We start from the raw sequence: 17,752 nt of genomic DNA on the forward strand, positions 1-17,752 counted from the left end.
ATCTTTTTACTGAGTGAGCTGTGTGGTTACAAGAGACTTATTAAAGCTGTGTAACAACATAAAGTCCTTCTTCCAATCCCTGGCATCATGTAGATGCCATAAACAAATCCCCTTAACCTACAGTAACTGCCACAAGGTAGCAGAAATAAAATAACACTGATATGTTATCACCTTTATAGGCTATCTAAACTTGCCAATTTATACATCCAATAAATTTCTGGTGAATGTAAGCCTAATATTTACATGCATATTAGCTGATAAAGGATGCACGGTGCTCTGTACAATGGTCACAGCGTATGTTTGCAGCAGGTAGTGTGCATGGTATATACCGCAATAAAAACCACTACATGAACTCAAGTAATTTTAGAACGTCTCAGAAGGTTACTGGGTTTGAATCTGATGGCTGGTCAGGATGTATTTGGACTTTACATGATCTCTCAGGGTTCTCCAAATAGATGCATGTAGAGAAACTGGTGATTGTAAACTGGACGTAGGTATGAGTGTGCCTGTCTCTCTGTGACCCCACCCTGTTCTCACCATGACCCTGAACTGGTTGAGAAAATGGATTAGATGTCTGACACAACCAAAAGCACGACAGCAAGATCTCGCATTAGATCAGTGCACGCAACAGACGGGATGCATATTTTATTGGTGCAGTCCTTTCAACAAATTAAAGACATGGTACAACAGTATGATTACATTAAATCTCTAAACATTGTGGCTTTGAAACACATGATTTACAACAATTAAAACAGGCTGAAACAACTAAAGGAAAAGAAACAGATTCCTGGTTTTAGGCTTTGATGTACAGCTTCATCTAAGCCGCCTGGTGTAAAGCATGTTTTCTTTTTCTCTCTCAGACTGCTTCTACAAGTGCATTGAACAAAAATAAAAACATCTGAATGTATAATTTCCTCATGGGATAAAAAAAAACACGGGAATTTGGTGAAACCACTACAGAAATCTTGTTTTCTGTTGCAAAAACCAGTGAATTATTACTGCTGCTCTGCCCTGAGGAGGAAATATTTGAAAAATTCAGATGTTGTGCTCTTGTGCTGTTCTCTCTGTCATTAGAAGGTACACATAATGGTTGAGGGAGGGGATGGCCAGATATCACTATCTTGCCACATAATTACAATATTTGTCTAAATTGCAATTGTATAATTAGTATTATTCATAAAAGAGTAAGGACCGAGAGAAGATGTGGGTCGATTCGTGACGATAAACTGCCTCTACGAACAGGCTGCTGTTGAGGAATGATTGTTCTTCTTGTGTTCAGAATAACTAATTTCCTTGTAGTTCTCTGTTGAACTGTATCTAACTGGTTCATTTACACCTCCTCATGAAATTTGTTATCTCACAGTACAGCCGACCAATATGGAACATGCCCTTCAGCATTGCTAATCATAAAATTACGGCTGTGGGAATTTTACCTTCACACTGCTGCCTGACTGCTAATGCATACGACCGTGTTTCTGTGCTAAAATACTGCTAAAGGGACATGCATATGATATTTCAAAAGACATGGCAGGATGCGGCGTTATCCTCTGAAGGAGGGATGCCCCGAAACTGTTTAAAGTAGCCTGCATCTGTGTCTGTAACCAGAGGCTTCTGCAGCTTTCCAGCACTACCACACATCAAACTGCAGGGCTGGTTAAGCCGAGCAGAGCTACCGCTCGTCTTTGTTTAAAACTGTGTGAGATGGGGAAGGCTAATTGGACTAATTAGCACCAAAACAAGGCTTGACGGAACAGTCTTTCTGTACCACAGATGTTGTGCCTCTTTTTAGTTTAAAAAAAGATGCAGGAAGAAAAGAGGCTCACTTTCAAGGCTAAGCCGGTGTGCCATTTTTAAGCCCTGTGCCGTTACAACAACGCTGGGAAGGCAGTTTTTGATGTACCGATGCTTAAAACTGACCCTTGCCACGATAGCGGGAGCCTTGGGAACTCCAGCCGAGTTTCTTGACAGACCGGGTTGAGCCTCTCTAACCCCTGTGGAATGCAAGCTTTGCCAAATTTACACCTTTCTTGTGTGAACTGTCTGGTTTTACAGTTACCCTAAAAATGTTTGAAGTTCCCAACTGCAGTCCCAACACCCCGAGGCTTCATGAAGACTCAGAAAACTGCAGCGCTCTGCCTCAACACAGAGACAAAAACAGTGAAGTCTTGCAGCACCTTGAATTCCATAAACAGTCAGTGTGTTTTGCAGAACTGTGCTCAGGATCAGATGAAGAACATGAGAAACATCTGAAGACTTTGTGCCTCATTTGCATCATTCGACACTGCAGAGTTTCACATTATCCTCATAAAGTGACTCCACGGTGCAGCTTATGTCGTCTTTACCAACACAAAAGTAACCCAGAGGCTTTTTTTTTTTTTGCCTGTCCCGTTTGGCTCTTTTGCCATCAGAATTATTGTCTAAAGGCGAAGAAAGATGCCCAACGGATTTACTTTACCAGAGGCTTTTTTGCTAAATCTCCCTATCTTGAAAGTCTTACGAGATTGCTGGAAGGTTTATGGGATAGTCTATTTTTAATTATAGTAGTTTGTACTAGTATTAAGACTTAGAAGCTTTTGTAGATTTAAATATGTTCATCTGTTTAAAAAAAAAGAAAAAGAGGCTCATTTCAGTGTTTTACAGGGTCATAAAATACTACATTTACAGAATAACCAGTTCAATCTGATAAAAATGCATAAAAAGTTTGCTCCAAAATAAGCTTTTCAAAAGCTTCTGCTCCTTGAAAGTCCAACCAAATTGCTTTTGCAGAGTTCTCCCAGAGATTTCAAGGTTTTAAAAGTCTTTGAGTGCCACAACTTTCTTGTATAATGTGCAGTATCTGGTATAACAACCTACAGTAGGAGTACTTTGTTAAATAGAGTTTAATGCATCAGTTTACAAGTTTAACACAACATGTCAATATCTGTGCCTTTTTATTTCACCAAAATATCTTTATCTTTGTGACACTGATTCAACAATATGGGAAACATTTACCAGAGATTTTTGTCCACAATGACATTACACCATCACACAGTTGCTGCAGAATCCCCCCACACTGGGTGTTTAGTTCTTAACAGATGTTATTTTAATGATTCACTATATTAGGGGCAAGTCCTTCCAAAGTAAGGCCTTCTGTAAAGCAGCAATGCAGTGCTAAATTCACTAATCTCACTACAGTAACTAATCTAACTCTCCAATCATTTGCACTGTGCGGGAGAACAATAAATAAAGGCAAAAAATTAAATAATCTAACTTGCTCTTTTTCTGTGCTTGTTGAAAAATACGAATATTATGCCTGCTTGCTGTTTTCCTGCGCCAAAGGACGAGAAGGTGACGGTAAAGGGCAAACTGCACCTTACCCACATGCAACTGCTGCTAACACATCGGCTCTCTGCAATCAACCGCAAAGATAACGTGCTAACACAAGGCTAGCAGCTAGCAAACCTGAACCCAGTGTAAATGAGTTTGAATATTGACCACAGGAGAGGCAAGCATCCAGAACTTGAGCTTCAACAGGTAAGAAAGAAAAAGCACTGAGGCGTGGGAGCGTTGTGGCCTCCATTTCTACCTGTTTGTCCAGCAGAATCATCGCTGTGACCTTTTTTTGTGCAGTGTTTATTAGGATAGAGATCTGCTTACACTGTTAGCTGGTTATTATGTAACAAAGCATCTCAGGTCATGTGGCCAAGTAGCACAAGTAGTCTAATATAGTGTAATTAATTACTTTCTCCAGGGAGTAATTAAATGACGTAATTCATTGCGGCAACAATGAGTAATACATCACTTTTCTGAGTAATGATCCCAACACTATTTATAATACGCAGTATTTAGTTAATGGCACGTTTCTTTTGCCTGAAAGCAATGCCTGACTATAGATGGTGTAACATTTGAGGCAGCATTCAAGCACAGTTGGTTAATCAAGTCTTCTTATTTTCTGTGTTTTTGGTTTTTAAAAAGGTCATTAAAGAACTTTTTTTGGATACATAAACTAATTACTGTAGCAAAAACCAAAGCCTGATAGACATTCTCATTTGAAAGCACTCACATGCACCACCTTTTTAAATGCTGTGAAGGTAATTGTTACTTAAAATTACTTACACCGGTCACTTAAACTACAAGTATAACTTTTAACCACCAATTGTTACACCTGTTTTACTGTACCTAAATATTAAATATCATTAGGAACTGAAAATTATATCCTAAATTCTGAAAATCTACACGGTGAATGTGATAAATGGCACACCACCGGTGCAGTAATGCTTTTTAAATCTTGCCAAGAGGCCCACATCTCTTCAGTGAAGACTGAATACCATACTGTATTGTGGTTCTGGGACAGCGTTAAGCTCAGGAGAAGAAAGGCTTCACAGCTCAGCTGTGTTTGTGTCAATGGCCATCTTTAGCATCCAGGTATGAAGCAAGTTCTGTAAAACAAGAAGAAACTACAGGTGATTTTGTTTCCTAAGCAAAAGCTAAAGCATGCAAACAGGTTCTGACATTTAAAAAAAATCTTATTTTAGCAGCTTTGACATGAAAAAAAAATTATTATCTCTGCACAAATTACCTTAGTACTGCATCTCATCACAAGTGATTTCCAGCTTCACTTCAGTGTTAAGGTCCTTCCTGTCAAGTTGCTCTGCATAACAATTATGCTAATTTTAGAAACCTGGTCATGAGTGTCAGTTTTGTCCAAATTAAAATCCAAATTTAATCGTGCACTTTTTTAAAAACCTTCATAATGAAGAGCAAAGAAATATCTGTAAAGTCAGATAAAAAGAAATCACATCAAGGAGCATTCAGAACCAATTTTTCCTTGTCAGTGTGTATGTGACTGAGTTTAACTGTGTGTGATGAGCTAGATCTCAGTGAATCTGAGAAGGTGTGACACTTGCCAAGTAATGCAGTCATTAAAATCTCTTCCAGCTGTTCATGAAAATGTGCACTGACTGGACACTTTATTACAACTTGATAGTCTTGGACCCCGTTTTGCCTTTAGAGCTACCTTAACTCTTCGTGGCACAGATTCAACAATGAGCTGGAAACATTCCTCCGAGATTTTGGTCCATGTTGACATGATAGGATCACGCATGCTGCAGATTTGTAAGCTGCACATCCATGATTGTGATTTTTCCATTTCACCATACTAAGGGAGGCTGTGGAGTTTGAACAATGTTTAGTTGAATCTGTGTGGATGTTAGCCTCAGTTTCCTGTTCTTAGCTGAAATGAGTGGCATCAAGTTTTTATGTATCTGCATACCTTGGTTGTAATGAGTAGTTATTTGAGTTACTTCCTATCAGCTCACAACAATCTGGAAATTCTCCTGACCTCTGACATCAAGAAGGCATTTTCACCCAGAACTGCTGCTCACTGGATATTTTCTCTTTTTCGGACCATTCTCTGTAACCCTACAGATGGTTGTGTGGGAAAATCCCAGTAGATGAGCAGTTTCTGAAATACTCAGACTACCCCGCCTGACACAAACAATCATGCCCTGTTCGGTTTGAACTTCAGCGAGCTGCTTTGGCCATGCCTAAATGCCAGTCATTGAATAGAGTTGCCATGTGGCTGATTATATATTTGTGTTAATGGTTGAACTAGTATACCTAATAAAGTGGCTGGTGAGTGTGTGTAATAATCCTTCTGCTTTTTGCTTTGTGGGTTTGCAAGAACTCGGCTTTCTGCATTCTATCAGAGGATTAGATCATTTTTTTTTGTCCTGTCCGCTCTAATTTATTGTGTTGTCCAGCGTGCTAATGAATGTCTAGCACCATTGGGGGCTGTAACTATTGTTTTGACAGTCTTGACATGTCACATCTGTGTGTAAATTTATAGCACAACCAGGCTTTTCTCAGCCATTTATCCCGTGAAATCAGATCACTTTCAAGGCATCTGTTTTCCTGGAGGAATCATTCCAGTAGTGCAAATATGTATAGATACAGAGTAGCACCACAAAACTGTCTGTGTAAATCAGACGTATAGTTGGGCTACATGACAGGACATAAAGGACACATTGCACCACGGTGTCGAATAATATACAAACCTCTTTTTGCAGGACATGGGGTGAAATTACAAAAGGCAGGACTGACACAAAATGATCCAAACCCTTCTGTGCACTTTGTTAAACTGCCTGCACCTGAACTGTAGATTCATCCTCTTGAGAGTTATTGCCTTGTTGAAGCAAGATTACAGCCAAATCAGATAAAACAAAGCCTGTGCCACGAGCGGCCCTGTGTGTTGAGCGAGTGTGTATTTATCTGTGAGTATTTGTACCTGCAAAGGACACAGCTGAGTTCCAGAGCAGGATGTGTACTACACCTCACCGATTTGTGTTTGAGGCCGAGTGTCAATGACAAGCTCACCTCACACACTCAGCCTCTGTGCAGCTGCAGAGTAACGCAGCCCAACCTTGCCTTATTTGCCAGCATTGTTATAATGAAAAATACATGCTGTGGTGGGGGGTCGTGCATGTTTGTCCGCTCGTTTGAGTGCGAGTGCATGTATGCGTGCGTCTGTTTGCGTGCTGGTAGGTGTGTTATACCTGTGGCCACGCGTCGTCCATGTTAATGAGGATATAAGGGCTCCTGTTCCTCAAGGTTACCCACACCACAGGGATTTCATACCTCCTGCTTCCTCATTCCATATGCTATGAATACATCAGTGGACACCCACAGATTAAATTGATCTAAATACATATGGGTTTCTATTTGTGCGAATAGATACATGTATACCCACATGTGTGTTTGACACACTCTAATTTTATTATATCTATAAAAAAATTTCAGACATTCGGACTCTTGGATGAAGTGGTTAAAGTTTGGTGGTCAAATGTCAAAGGTTATGATCACAGTAAGCTCAAAAAATATTTTTATGGATATACATTTATTAGTGCTGGGGGAATAAATCCATACAGTGTAGTATCGTAATACTTTGCACTGTTACACCCACCGGAAATATTGATATTTTATTAGATATTAGATACAGAGAAAACTTATATTAAATCGTCTCAAATGAAAAACCGTCCAACACTGGAAACACTTAGCTTGCTAATTAGCAAGCTAATGCTAATTAGCAAGCTAATGGCTCAACAATTAGGACTGCAACATCCTTCCATCTAAAAAAACTAAAATAAAATCATTGGCTGCCTGGTGATTGTAATAGATGATTTTACGTTATGCAGCCGATTTCAGCTTGTGGTGACTAAATGGTTGCCCAGAACTTGAGGGTGTTGCACACTCACTGCCACATTTGAGCTCGCTGGGTAGAAAGCTGCAATCACTCTCAGAGAGACGGTTGAAGCTTTGCAATAATTGCTGCTAATTTATAAATGCAGGAGTTTGAATGAGTCTTTGTAATTGGACGAAACATGAGAGGACTCGACCAAACTGGCTGTCTGCTGGTTGTCTGTCAAGAGTGTATATCCCCAAATATGAAACTATTCTTTAGCACCAGGTTACATAGCATGTAGAAACAATTATGTGACAGTGTTGCTATGAAGTGTTCAGTTGCCAACTGGGACTTAGAAAACATCCTGGCATTGCTTCGTCCATTCCACAGTCGCTGCTCTATGGCTGCCTCTTTAAGCCCTGCAGAACGCTTCCAAGGAGAGATTGCCATGCTTGAGCTAATCTCAGAACCCAGAACCAAATCTTTCGCTGTGGCAAGCTACTGGTTGTCTGTCAGGAGAGATTCTGCTCCCTCTACCTTCACATCCGAACTGACCAGGCATGACCTCCTCCCCTTCAACCGAAGACCCATCTAAAGCCAAGAGTCTCTCCTGCCTTTGTCACTGTGTCTCTTCAAAACGCTGTAATCCAAATTGATAGGAGGGATGAGGAAGGCCTTAAATGGATGCCGAAAAAACCTTTTCCAACTTTTGAATTGTTTTTCCACTCAGCTCTCTCAGTTTCTTGTGGACATAACTGGAGCAGAGGGTGCTCAACAAGACAGTTTCCAGTGGTGCTGCTGTCAAAGTTGTATAATGTACAGAGCAGCAGCAAGTGAGTGTGTTACATTGTGCTCTCTGTTTGATTGCCCTCTTTCTACAGGTATGGTAGACTGCAGGTTCAGTTCGGGAACTGTCTGTTTTGGGGATTCGTTTTATTGGTCAAGCACACTTGAGCTGAACAGGCTGTGTCTCGCAGCTCATGTATCTGTGGTGTGTATTTGAAGGGAGTTTTTCCCTCGTGACTGTGACAGTCTGATTAGGAAGTACTGGATACATTTGTTCAGGAGCTGTTCTGCGTTGGTTTATCATGTTAAGAGGATGCGAGCGGGATTGATAGCGGCGAGGTAACCAGTGGACACCAGGTTACTCTCCCGCATATGGAGCTATTTTCTCAGCTTAGGAATTTTGTTGTGTGAAGATTGAACAAGAAATTTGGTCCAAGAATGAGGCTGATGTGTCCATATTGCTGATGCACAAGAAATGCTGGAGCAAAGAAATATTGAGTTTTTAGCTTCCAGCTGCATTCATTCAAATGTATCCATCATTCAGTCAGCGGGAGGGGGAGGACTGCATGCAGAGACATTATATGGGAGGCATTATTTCTCACTACTGGATAACAGAGTCTGTTTCACAAAAGCAGATCTTAGGTGGTGAGTAACCGGCCCTACAGAGACATGGATTATGTGAACTGCGGACTTTGACGCATCTCTACCCCCTAGTCTCTTCACATACTAACATGATGCACACGCTGCCCGCTGTCCTTAAACTTTGCAGCATTTATTTTTCTGTCCGTCCCACACGACTCAAGCAGGGCTCACTTTTTCACACCTCTCTCCATTCGCCCGTTCATCAGTGTAAAATACCTCACCCCTGCAGACAGAGACAGATGGAGGGAGCAGCACCAGCCCCCTGCTCAGCTCCAGTGATTTATGCCACAGTAGCAAAGACACACATGCACGCACACACACACACACACACACACCTATGCATCCACACATACTGTATGCATGTGATCATACATCAGCAGATGAGGTCGAATGCATGAATATACACACACACACACTCAGAGCTGAATGCATGACGGCACCTGTCTTGTGTTAATGCTAAATGCCACAACTCGAGGGCTTTTTAAAAGGACATGTGCATCTTTGAAGCAGTGGCAACAGAGTCTGACATCATTTGTCCCTTTCTATGACAGTTAAAGAGGAACAGGCTGCAAGCACATTCTTCCTCCTTATTCCTCCTGACTGAGGTGTCAGACCATAAAAAGCTATGTTATACTCGGCGGCAACACTTCACTGCTAGATGGAATATCGGGCTCTCTTTCTATTAAATGCCAAGCGAGCAAACAGAGTGAATTTTTAAGGGCAGATAATGAGCATATAACGCTGCAGCAGAAAAAGAGTGAGAGGAAGCAGTCAGCTGTTTGTGTGTTTGTTTATGCTGTGTTGTGGTCTGGGGCTCGGAGCTGTTATGCTGTTGCAACAAGGACATGGTTGCTGTACATGAGGCAACGATTTGCGAGTAAGGTCATTGCAGTCCTCTTCTCATCACCCCTCCCTCCAACCATGCACACGCACATATGCAGACGTGCACACAGGCACCTTTATATTATTAATTCTGTTTTGTCGAGGGGTGGAGAGGTAAGAGGGAGCGTGGAGTGCAGAGATGGGCTTGGGATGATGAGGAGAAGGGTTGTAGAGGATGTGCAGGGAAGGGGACAGAGGTTGGAAAGTAGCAGTCGGCAGACAAGTAGAATAGAGGAGATGTGAGCTGATGGTGGAGTGAAGTGAGGTAAAATGGCAAGAAGCGAGGTCGAGCAGTGGTAGAGGGGAAATCGTTTATACTGCAGCCCAGGTAAGGGTGACCTGTTTGTCTCTGTCGACCTCCGCTACTCCCCTGATGTCTCTATAATAGACCCGTGAAGCACGCAAGCACGACAACACAATGCAACCGCCCATAGTAACAGAGGCCCAGAGGCACACTTAAGCGCCGTTCCACCATGATAACTTTGGGGAATTCAGAGAAATTTCAGCTAATGAATTTAAAATCACCATTTGCAAAATACCAAACTCTCTGGGGTTGCTTTGACTGATACAGCATGCATTTCAAAGTAGCTAATGGCATGGCTTTACTGGTTATAATATCAGCCTGTTAGTTGGTTATTTACTTTGTTTGGTTAGTTGGTCGACCACTTTGGTTTGGAAATAACTAAAAATAGATACCATGCTTAGACTACCGTGACATTTGCTGTCTCCAGATGATGTGTGTATTTTTCTCCAACTCAGTGTGACAACAAGCTATTGGCTGGACCAGGCTGAACTTTGACTTTGTTGATTCTGTGACCTTTAACCTGGCACCAACATGAGGTTGACATTTAGAGTATTTAGTTAAATGTCTTATGCACTAACAACCAAAGACATGCATGTTAGGTTGATTGGTTATTCTAAATTGGTAGTAAGGTGTGGATGTTGGCGTGGTTTGCTGTCTCTCTGTGTTAGTCCTGTGATGGGCTAGTAATGATAAAGTCACACTAAGGAAAATAGTGGTTGGCGACTACTGCACAATGAACATGAATTCTTGTTGCCTTTGAAATGGTTGCTTCAATGACAGGAGCATGACTTGTCTTAACTTCCTGTTAGTTGCCATCTTCAAAGTGTCTTTGGAGTGTCAAAATGGCAACAAAACAGAGTCAGTTTGCAGTTTGCATAGGGTCAAGTTGGGAGTTATACACAATATGTTTGTGATAACTTTTAAAATGCACATCAGTTGGAAATCTGTTACAACACAAATATTTAGCTACATAATAACTACAAAATGACATAGACGGTCAACAACCGTGTTTGCATTTAGCAATACAACCTGAAAAGCTTTATGTCCCCCCGTTGCTCTCAGTCCCTAAATCACGACTCACATCATGCAATCTACTTCATTGGTGGTCTTTAAATCCAGGTTAAAAACTCATTTTTATTCGCTGGCTTTTGACTGAGTGGGTAACTGGCACTGTTGTTTTATTGTTATGTATTTATTGTATTTATTGTTCTTATTCTACTGTTTATAGTTCTACCGTATGGCACTTTGGACAGCCTCGTTTTGTTTTTAAGGTGCTGTATAAATAAATTATGGTACTTTATGGTATTGCATACCATAAAGTACCATAAACATTGCAATTTGCATTGCAATTGCAATGTTTCCCATTTCACAAAGTGACACGTTGCAGGAAAGTTGCACCCATTGGTGCAGCTGCCTGCGATTGGTCTCAGTTGACAGTAAATTGAAGGAAATCCCCAGACAGCCCCAGATTTTTTTGTTGTTGTCACAAGGAGGTTTCCATTTAACTCTAATATGACTGAGCCATAACCAGGTTCCACTAATAATTTGGTGCAGGTTAAGTGGAGTTAGTTTTTGGACTAGATTAGATCAATGGTGACTCTTCACCAGATTAACACTTGAACTGGATTAATACTTTTTTATTTATGACCACAAAAGCTGCCAACAGTCCCCTCAGCTGTATTTTGTTTAGAACCTACAAGTAACAGCTAGCATGCTGACAAGCTAAGCAGAAATGGTGAACATGTCAGAACTGTCACATTATTTGCGCTAAACAACAGCATGTCAGCGTGAATACAGTGTAAATACAGCATCACGGAGTTGCTAGTAGAGCTGCACACTCGAAGTCTTGTTTCCCATTAATGGCTGTCCAAACACAGATGTTGCTACATCCTGTCAAAAATATGTCTATTTAGCCAAACAGCAGAATTTTTTTTTTTTGCAAAAAACATCACTGACATGTTTGTCAACCATCAAAGAGCAGAAGCTTTTGCACCACTGTTCAGTGACTGCAAAGAAGGGAATGCACCGTAGAGTAAAAATGCCGACACTCTATGACAAACAAACGCCACAGACTGTTGACTTATAACTATCTAAGAGTATCCAGCAGTGGGTTTTCCCTTAAGGCAGTAGCTATAGATCTAGCTGGAACTTGAAATCAAAGTAAGCCAGGCAGCCAGGTGTTTTTGATTTGTTTCTCTGCCCACTTCCTCCTCCCGTTTCTCATTTTTATCATTGTCCTCTCCACATGATACCCACCCCACACCCCCCCGCAATGAAATCATCTCAGTGAAGATCCATTTTATTACTTTGATTCTGAAATAACACAGAGCGCAGTGGCAAAGTTGAAAATGAGCACAGATGACAAGTAGAAAAAGACAGAGGGTGAGAAGCAAGAAAGGCGAGGAGGAAAGCTTGGCCTGGAGCTATGGAAAGTTGTAATAGATGTTATGTGAGCAGCAGGAGAATAAAAAGCATGTGGGCGTTTATATGGAATTAAGATTTGGGTAGTCATTACCATATTGTCTAAGACTTTGGTGCTTTTTATAAGCCTGCATTAGTTTTTCTCAAATTACATCTACAAATAACACACCCAGGTATACAGTTACACACTTCAAAGAACAATAGGCAATAGGGGGAAGTAATCATAAGAAATATATATCTATATATAAAATGTAGTGTGGCTAAAATACAGTGTGTGAGAGAAGAACTCTGCCAGCCTTTTACAGAGAAATGAAAAAAGTTAGTCCACCCTTTAGCTCCAGACAAAACCAGGTCAAAAGCTTAACCCTGCAGATCCACAACAAAAGAAAGAAGGTCTCTGTTTATCAGCCGGCGAGTTCAGCTAGAAACAGCAAGTAAAGACACTGACCCTACAAAAGTGCAGCTGCAGTGTTATACTAATCCTGGTGGTAATCGAGACTGAAGTGACAGCTGGCCTGGAAAAATGAAAGGTTTCTTCTTCACTGGTGTTCAGGTCGAGTAGCGCCTCACTGTCACCCGGAGCTGTCACCTGAAAACTAATGAGCTGCCGCCACGAATCTGCCCATGTCCCACTTTACTGTCAGTTACGAGCAACATGTCACCCTGATGTGTAAGTCAGACACACAAGACAAAGAACACAAATACAAAAAAGATAAACGCAGTATAATTCAGTATATTGTTGATAGATGTTTGCTTTCACATGCAAATCTTTTTGGAAATGTGCTTGTTTTTTTTTTTTTGGGTGACAGAAACAGATATGGTTCCTCCGGTTTTCCCTCTTTGTGCTCAGCTAAGCCGGTGCTGGTCGTAGTTTCATATTTATTGCAGAAAGTCAACTGTAAATCTCTCAGAAAGAAAAATAAAAGTTTAACAAAACTTTTAAGTGAGGGGACATGAAAGGTTGGATTGGACTGAAATTTATTTACTGCTGTTTTGTGCTTGTTGCTCTTAGTGATAAATTACCTTTGTAAGGTCACCGAGTAGCAAACTGCGTGCTACCTACAATCATAGACTGTATTTAAAAGATGGATGTTTCCACTCTGACATCACTCTTTGATTTGTCAAGCTCTGAACTGTTGACTTTAATGTCACGGCCCTCTCTGTCATGTTTTTTTATACCAGACACAAGAGAGCGGAGGATTTAACTGAGACACAATTCCAGCGATGTGTTCATGTTGCAGCCCTCAAATTTTACAGTGTCTGTTTTACAAAATAGACATTAGTTCATTTTAATAAGACTTCAAAATGAGCAAAAAATGCAGGTTGAAAGCATTACTGTGTTGGCTCTAGTTTCATTTATTTATTTAAACCCGAGTCCTGTGCCAGTCAGTGGGATTTGAGGTTTAGCACGGTAACTTTTCAGTTGTTAGTTTTACTTCCTTTTATAATGTCTTAATTAGTTTCAGCTGTGTCTTGGTTCACCCTCCTTGTGTACTGTGCTCTTCTCTGCATGCAAGGAATTTTTTTTTGTTTTGTTTTTTTAAAGAGCATCCAACGTCTTTGTCTTTCCCAGTAGAGCATTAGTAAGAAAAGTAGATTCTTAACAAGTTTATTCCTGATTCATCTATTTATACCTGTTGACCTTGTGTCTAATTTTTTTTGCCTGAACATATGTTTACATTTGGATTTGTATATTTTTTTTCTTGTTGTCAGACAGTTAAACCCTAATGTAACCTGTCAGATTTTCCTGTGTTAATGACAGAGCTGTGAATACTGATCGGTCTGTTAACGTCCAGAGTCAGCTTCTTTGTCAGCTTCCTGGCTTCGGATAGGCTCGACTTCATGAATATAGGAGGTCTCTTCTAGTCTTACTGACTAAAGCGTACACATATTCAAACAGAGCCTTTAATACTTTTCCTTTGACACAAATTAGTCTCCAGCACCTTTTGCTCCTTTAAGTGTGGATTATGTGTTTAACCTTTTCATATTTTTGTATCAAAATCTGTCTTTCTGCTGCCAGCAGACCAGGCCATGCTTGTTATTGGTCAGATGTTGCCAACGCGACCACTTTCATGAAAGCACTCATAGCTGGATTGGGAAACCCTGGATTGACTTATTGAGTTGATAACCACCTCTGTGTGACCACTTACCCTGATTGCGGTCGTTAGTGTAAGTAGAGCCAGATAACGAGAAGATTTCCTGCGTATGTTTAACTTGCTTTATCGTACAGGCCACTAGATGAACAAGGCGTCCAATATTATGTGATTCAAACAAGTCGTGTTACTACAAAATGTGTTTGTAATCAACTGCACAGTGACTCTCGGCAGCAATTTCTGATCGATACTGTCACAGCTAAGGTTTCCTTTGATTTAGATACCGAATTTGTTATTTATATGTAGTTAGAACATATTGATGCTGTAAATGGAAAGCAAACCTGTGTTAGACAACAGTATACAATGCAAATGCTTCATTGTGAGTACAGGTAATTATTTAAGACTTTCATGGTACCTGCTAGGGCTGGGCCATATCATACCGTACGTATCACGGTAATACCGGTATAATGTTAGGCAATGATAAGAAAATGAAATATCGCGATGGAATATGAGTAAAATGTGCATGCACAGTGCCTTTGTTTACATACGCACATGGCTGAAAAAGCATGGCGGCGACGCAGAATGAGAAGGGCGAAAGCAGATCGTTGAATGAAACAGATGAACCAGAATTGGTTTGTGAAAATGCTGCAACTTCAGTGGTGTGGAACTGGTTTAGCTTTCATCCATCTGATACACAACAAAGCACTATTTTTGGTAGAGCATGCTAGCGGGCCGTCGTTATTACCGTGTTTTTCGGAAAATACGGCACACTTAAAATCAATCCTTTGATTTTTCTGAAAAATCGACAGTGCCCCTTATAACCCCGTGTGCCTTATGTATGAATTCTGGTTGTGTTTACTGACCTCGAACAGTTTTTATGTCGTACAAGGCGCTCGAAAATCTGTCAAAAATGTTTTAGTACAACTTTCGTAAGCTATGAAGCCGCACCGCTTGATGGATTGTTGGAACATTACGGCTACCGGAGGCAGGAGCCTCGCAGAGTGATACGTACTGTGCTTCAACATAATATTACCGTACTGTGTGTGTATAACCTCTTTTTAAGTTTTGTGGATATTTTACATGGTTATGCTGAGGATATGTTGGCCAATTTCCACTGGAAATGTCTTTTGGTTAAACTGTCAGCAAGGAATTTGCATTTGCACTGTTAAATTTTTATATAACTTTAATGCACATAAAAAACAGCTGCTTGTTTAAGTGAAAATACATTGATGGGTTTTTTGCACTAATAAAGTTGTGGAGTTGTAAAGTATTTTGTCTAGTGTCAATTATATCGTCAGTTTATATCGTTATCGCAAATTTTCAAATGTATATGGTGATAAATATTTTTTGGCCATATTGCCCTGCCCTATACAAAAATATAGCTTGGTGCTAATGAGAAATAGCTGCAGATCAAATTTAGTCCATTTCTAAGCCAGATGTTTCGTCTCTATGACAGAAAGCTTCTCAGTTTTAAAACAAAAACGTGTTTTTCCTTGAGCCCACTGTTTGAAGCATCTTTTGTTTCACAGGAGTACAGCACTTTTTCTGTAGTGTCTCTGAAGCATCTCTTGCTTTACATTAATCTTGTCTTCTGGAGTTTCTTTACAGTAATGGTGGTTTATTGTTCTTTCAGCTTATGAAGTGTCTCCTGCCATTTGTTTACAACGTTGTTCTTTGAAAAACCCAAAGAAAAAAAACCTTATTGTTTGTATGTACATGCTGCAGGAAAAATGTAATTCTACCTTTGTAGATCAATAAAAACCATTGTATTCTAATGTATTCCACTCACTATTCTAATCTATCCTTTCCCATTAGCAAACATATGGGCATGCTGACTGCAATGGCTGTTATGTAATTAATAGTCATGGCGGTGCAATTAAAATTGGGAGACTTTATGCGCTTGCTGATTAAGATATTTAAAGCATGAAGTACCCAAGGCTCTTATTTTTGTGCAAGTTTCTGCTGCGTATCTTCTTGTTTATACTCGTTCGTCTTTTGTTTCCTCGAGCAAATGTGTGTTTGTGTGAGAAATGAGTGCTGCCTCTGTGTTTATGAGTGAGGCAAGCGTATGTATGCGGCGGGGAACAGTTTTTAACACTTATCCTTGACTTTTCCTTTACCCGCATGCAATTAATTACTGCCCGGAATAACGGCCCTGGGATCAGCTGCTGCTGCACTAATGAAAACACATCAGTGTAAATGCAAGGCCAGCCGGAGTGTTGTCGTGCGGCGCTTCGAGACCCTGCACCGCCATCCATTTGCAATGACAATCATTATCGCGTGAAAGCAGTGGTCTCCAACTCTATTGCAAAGGGATTGTGTGTGTTCACAGTCCCACAGTAATCCATATTCACTTTCTTAATTGGCTCAATTAGTTCACTCAGATACTGTATGAATTTTACACTCTGCCTATCCCCAGATAAAGTCCAGTTAACGTATTACTGGGCAGAGGTTACAAATTGGGTTCCCAGTGGTAAGGCTTAATACGCGGAGGATTTAAAGTCTTTTAGGTGGTTGAGTGAACTAAAAACTGTATTGCTTACACTGTAATGAGGGAACGCAAGCATCTTGGCCTCACCGTTTAATCTCATGGGAGTCGCATACCCATGGGAATTCACACACAGAAGCACACTCACATGACATATCAAACAATGATAGCAACACAATGGGAGGTAAATATGCTTATGATAACATTGATGGAGACCCTTTGATTCACTTAACATCCATTCTGTGGAGAATATATATCTTTTCAAACCTCGTGCTCACACACACACAACCACAATAAGCCTTTATCAAGTCAGTGTTGGTGTGTGGATGAAGTTAGTCATGTTAAACGGTAAAGCTTAATGTTTATTCTCGTTTAATGTCTGAGTAAGTTACTGCACGGTCGGGAAATGGGAAACAAATGAGGTCGTTTATCGATAACTTCAAATCACGGTGATATGCACTCATCTAACCGTAACTGTCGTCCGCCTACCCAAACGTTACCCCAACCTTAAAACATGACATCACAGGGGCTTGCTTTTTGCCCTTCGTGTTGAGTACGCACATTATGTCCCCACAACATGAGTAAAATGTCACGGGGGCTCGTGCACACACCACGACGTCAGACAAATGAGGCAGTTGCATTACTGTCTGTGTAGCGTATGGAGGGCGTGTATCGATCTGGAGCAGAAGCTCGTTCATCAGTGTGGTTAAGCAAAATACCATTAAGGCTCAGGAGAAATTGTGTACACACATGGCCTGCAACCCCACACAAGCTTTTTATGCTTTACCTTGTCAGAAACAAACCGCTGCTCAAACTGCTTTCCCATTTCCCGTTCCTTTAGCCCTGTTTCAAGGCTCCACAAAACCGAATCTGCCGGACGGCGGTGGTGCGGCTCTGGAGAACGTCGCGTATTTCTTCGACCGTGCTGCTTGTGGGGTCTGACAGGTGAACTGGGAACGGCTGGGTGATTCAGCACT

The sequence above is a fragment of the Haplochromis burtoni genome, unplaced genomic scaffold (assembly GCF_018398535.1).
Source record: "Haplochromis burtoni strain Fernald_Lab_line unplaced genomic scaffold, NCSU_Asbu1 Contig_80, whole genome shotgun sequence".
Lineage (NCBI taxonomy): Eukaryota > Metazoa > Chordata > Actinopteri > Cichliformes > Cichlidae > Haplochromis > Haplochromis burtoni.